The sequence below is a fragment of the Nansenia antarctica genome (genome assembly GCF_963989245.1).
Source record: "Nansenia antarctica genome assembly, chromosome: 9".
Lineage (NCBI taxonomy): Eukaryota > Metazoa > Chordata > Actinopteri > Argentiniformes > Microstomatidae > Nansenia > Nansenia antarctica.
The window spans coordinates 46,112,710-46,117,709 of NC_137679.1; the positions used below are offsets into that span (position 1 = coordinate 46,112,710).

Genomic DNA, 5,000 nt, shown 5'->3' on the forward strand with positions numbered 1-5,000 from the left:
CAGTAAGACGTGTGTCAGACAGTAAGACGTGTCAGACAGTGAGACGTGTGTCAGACAGTAAGACGTGTCAGACAGTAAGACGTGTGTCAGACAGTAAGACGTGTGTCAGACAGTAAGACGTGTGTCAGACAGTAAGACGTGTGTCAGACAGTAAGACGTGTGTCAGACAGTAAGACGTGTGTCAGACAGTGAGACGTGTGTCAGACAGTGAGACGTGTGTCAGACAGTGAGACGTGTGTCAGACAGTGAGACGTGTGTCAGACAGTAAGACGTGTCAGACAGTGAGACGTGTGTCAGACAGTGAGACGTGTGTCAGACAGTGAGACGTGTGTCAGACAGTAAGACGTGTGTCAGACAGTAAGACGTGTGTCAGACAGTAAGACGTGTGTCAGACAGTAAGACGTGTGTCAGACAGTAAGACGTGTGTCAGACAGTAAGACGTGTGTCAGACAGTAAGACGTGTCAGACAGTGAGACGTGTGTCAGACAGTAAGACGTGTGTCAGACAGTAAGACGTGTGTCAGACAGTGAGACGTGTGTCAGACAGTGAGACGTGTGTCAGACAGTGAGACGTGTGTCAGACAGTGAGACGTGTGTCAGACAGTAAGACGTGTCAGACAGTGAGACGTGTGTCAGACAGTGAGACGTGTGTCAGACAGTGAGACGTGTGTCAGACAGTAAGACGTGTGTCAGACAGTAAGACGTGTGTCAGACAGTAAGACGTGTGTCAGACAGTAAGACGTGTGTCAGACAGTAAGACGTGTGTCAGACAGTAAGACGTGTGTCAGACAGTAAGACGTGTGTCAGACAGTAAGACGTGTGTCAGACAGTGAGACGTGTGTCAGACAGTGAGACGTGTGTCAGACAGTGAGACGTGTGTCAGACAGTGAGACGAGTGTCAGACAGTGAGACGTGTGTCAGACAGTAAGACGTGTCAGACAGTGAGACGTGTGTCAGACAGTAAGACGTGTCAGACAGTAAGACGTGTGTCAGACAGTGAGACGTGTGTCAGACAGTGAGACGTGTGTCAGACAGTGAGACGTGTGTCAGACAGTGAGACGTGTGTCAGACAGTGAGACGTGTGTCAGACAGTAAGACGTGTCAGACAGTAAGACGTGTGTCAGACAGTGAGACGTGTGTCAGACAGACGTGTGTCAGACAGTAAGACGTGTCAGACAGTAAGACGTGTGTCAGACAGTAAGACGTGTGTCAGACAGTAAGACGTGTCAGACAGTAAGACGTGTGTAAGACAGTAAGACGTGTGTCAGACAGTAAGACGTGTGTCAGACAGTAAGACGTGTGTCAGACAGTAAGACGTGTGTCAGACAGTAAGACGTGTGTCAGACAGTAAGACGTGTGTCAGACATGTGTCTCACAGGGGGCAACTAAGACGTGTGTCAGACATGTGTCTCACAGGGGGAAACTAAGACGTGTGTCAGACATCTGTCTCACAGGGGGAAACTAAGACGTGTGTCAGACATGTGTCTCACAGGGGGAACTAAGACGTGTGTCAGAAATCTGTCTCACAGCGGGAAACTAAGACGTGTGTCAGACATCTGTCTCACAGGGGGAAACTAAGACGTGTGTCAGACATCTGTCTCACAGGGGGAAACTAAGACGTGTGTCAGACATGTGTCTCACAGGGTCAGGGACAGGGTCAGGAGTAAGACATGTGTCAGACATGTGTCTCACAGGGTCAGGGACAGGGTCAGGAGTAAGACGTGTGTCAGACATGTGTCTCACAGGGTCTCACAGGGGGAAGCTAAATCCCAAACGACATTTCTGTCAAGTGTCGATGTTAGATTGAACTTTATTGTTATAAGCATCAGACAACGAAACGCAGTAAAACGTCAGCAGTGGGATTCGAACCCCTGTCTTAAAACAACACTATGATGTAATGGCAGCGGTTATTACCACTCTGCTATCCTGATGATCTGATAGTTTGTAGCCTGCTGCTGATATCACCACAGTAGTGAATGTTCATTTATTTAAAAATTAACATAAAACAATAACTGGGGCTAGTATGACCTACGCATTTCATCTGTCAGAAATTTCTTGCCAAACCATTTCCCTCGCCTCGTTAATTGCGGCAGTATTGCATTATTTGACTTCTTAATTCTTAAAGATTAATAAGTACGACCGCTGTGATGTCACAGCCAGTCTACTATCTTCTTTTAGACAATCGGCTCTTCAAGGCTGATTCTAGAACACTGATGACACAAGGCTGACTCTAGAACACTGATGACACAAGCCTGGTTCTAGAACACTGATGACACAAGGCTGATTCTAGAACACTGATGACACAAGGCTGATTCTAGAACACTGATGACACAAGGCTGATTCTAGAACACTGATGACACAAGCCTGACTCTAGAACACTGATGACACAAGCCTGGTTCTAGAACACTGATGACACAAGGCTGGTTCTAGAACACTGATGAGACAAGGCTGACTCTAGAACACTGATGACACAAGCCTGGTTCTAGAACACTGATGACACAAGGCTGATTCTAGAACACTGATGACACAAGGCTGACTCTAGAACACTGATGACACAAGCCTGGTTCTAGAACACTGATGACACAAGGCTGGTTCTAGAACACTGATGACACAAGGCTGATTCTAGAACACTGATGACACAAGGCTGACTCTAGAACACTGATGACACAAGGCTGGTTCTAGAACACTGATGACACAAGGCTGGTTCTAGAACACTGATGACACAAGGCTGATTCTAGAACACTGATGACACAAGGCTAGTTCTCATTCGAGGAATCACTTGAGGCTTGAATCCCAATCGACAGTTGCCTGAACGAGGCTTTCCTTTTAATCGCGGATATACTAATCAACGTACGTGGAACACCCCCCAGGCTTGGCAGAGAACACCCCCTCCTCCTCCTCCGCCCTCCTCCCCCCCTCACCTCCTCAACTCCCATCCCCCTCCTCACCTCTCTCCACCTTCCCTCCTCCCTCCTCCTCCTCTCCCCCCCCCCCCTCACCTGCGTACCCGTCTCCGTCCAGGTCCCTCCTCCCCTCCTCCTCCTCCCCCCCTCCCCCCTTCCCCCCCTCACCTGCGTATCCATCTCCATCCAGGTCTCCCAGGGGAACACCCCCTCCTCCCCCCCCCTCCTCCCCCCCCTCCTCCCCCCTGCCCCCCCCCCTCCTCTCCCCCCTCCCCCCCCTCACCTGCGTATCCGTCTCCGTCCAGGTCTCCCAGGGGGGCGATGGCGCTGCCGTATCGCCCGTAGGCCTCGGCCCCCCCCAGCCTGAGGGGGGGCAGGAAGGAGAAGCCCCGCCCCTCCCCCCCCCCGCCAGGTACACACACACCTGGCCCACCTCCCGCAGACGGCCGTCTGGCCCCCGCTCCATGAACAGAGGAGCCCCCACCAACACATCCACCAACCTGGGGGGAGGGGGGGGGGAGAGGGGGGGGGAGAAGGGAGGGGGGGGGAGAAGGGAGGGGGAGGGAGGGGAGGGGAGGGGGAGGGGGGGGGAGAGGGGAGGGGAAGAGGGTGGAGAGAGGGAGGAGGGGAGAGAGAACAATTCTACATTCTAGAATTTCATGATCAAAGGGATCTCTTTATGACATCATCAGCGTGCTGCTATGACATCATCAGTGAGCTGCTATGACATCATCAGAGTGCTAATATGACATCATCAGAGTGCTGCTATGACATCATCAGAGTGCTGCTATGACATCATCAGAGTGCTGCTATGACATCATCAGAGTGCTGCTATGACGTCATCAGAGTGCTGCTATTAACGTCATCAGGTCTCTCACCCGTCTCCGTTGATGTCCGTCACTGCTACAGAGTGGCCGAAGTACGCAGCCAACTACACACACACACACACACACACACACACACACACACCATTAGAACAGCAATAATAATAACAACAACAATAACACTAATAATAATAATCATGAAATTAAGCAGAGACAACAGCAGCATCATCAGAGGGTACTTACTACCTGTGTGTGTGTGTGTGTGTGTGTGTGTGTGTGTGTGTGTGAGTGTGTGTGTGTGTGAGTGTGTGTGTGTGTGTGTGCGTGTGTGTGAGTGTGTGTGCCTACCTGCACGCCGGTGAAGTTGACCACAGACTCCATGGTGACGCCGTCAAAGATGGTCACCTGACAGAGACACAGAGACAGGTGTGTGTGTGTGTGTGTGTGTGTGTGTGTGTGTGCGTGCGTGCGTGTATGTGTGTATGTGTGTGTGTGTGTGTGTGTGTCTGTCTGTCTGTGTGTGTGTGTGTGTGTGTGTGTCTGTCTGTCTGTCTGTGTGTGTGTGTGTGTGTGTGTGTGTGTGTGTGTGTGTGTCTGTCTGTGTGTGTGTGTGTGTGTGTGTGTGTGTGTGTGTGTCTGTCTGTGTGTGTGTGTGTGTGTGTGTCTTACATATCCGAGGGCCTTGTCTCCTCTGGGGACTCCAGCGACGAAGTCTAGGGAGGGGGGAGGGGCCATGACATCATCAACCATGACATCATCAACCATGACATCATCAACCATGACATCATAGACAATGACATCATCAACCATGACATCATAGACCATGACATCTTCAGGGTCAGGCAGGAGGATGTTAGATGTATTTTTATTTTAGTCTTTTATTCAACTGAACTTCAGATCAATAAAGTATCTGTCTGTCCACCCCTCTCTCCCTCCCTCCCTCCCTCTCTCCCTCTCTCTCTCTCTCCCTCTCTCCCTCCCTCCCTCTCTCCCTCTCTCTCTCTCTCTCTCCCTCTCTCTCTCTCCCTCTCTCCCTCTCTCCCTCTCTCCCTAGCTCCCTCTCTCCCTCTCTCCCTCTCTCTCTCTCCCTCCCTCCCTCCCTCCCTCCCTCCCTCCCTCCCTCCCTCCCTCTCTCTCTCTCTCCCTCCCTCTCTCTGTCTGTCTCTCTCTCCCCCCCTCTCTCTCTCTATTAATCATGACATCATAAACTATGAATTAATGTGTATGAGCTGGCCTGGCAGGAAGTGACATCATGCAGAGGAACTCACCTTCCT

At 51.2% G+C, this 5,000-nt stretch overlaps 1 pseudogene across 1 annotated transcript in view; it reads right to left on the reverse strand.

The window, feature by feature from the left end:
* Window positions 1-5,000, reverse strand: part of LOC308165709 (integrin alpha-V-like) — a 57,383-nt pseudogene that overhangs the window by 46,610 nt on the left and 5,773 nt on the right. Inside the window, exons 8-12 of the transcript in view lie at window positions 4,995-5,000; window positions 4,396-4,439; window positions 4,075-4,131; window positions 3,781-3,833; window positions 3,186-3,402 (exon numbers count right to left, since the gene is read on the reverse strand). The exon at window positions 4,995-5,000 is cut by the window's right edge and continues 39 nt beyond it. The product of the transcript in view is annotated as an integrin alpha-V-like (transcript). The remainder of the gene's footprint in view (window positions 1-3,185; window positions 3,403-3,780; window positions 3,834-4,074; window positions 4,132-4,395; window positions 4,440-4,994) is intronic.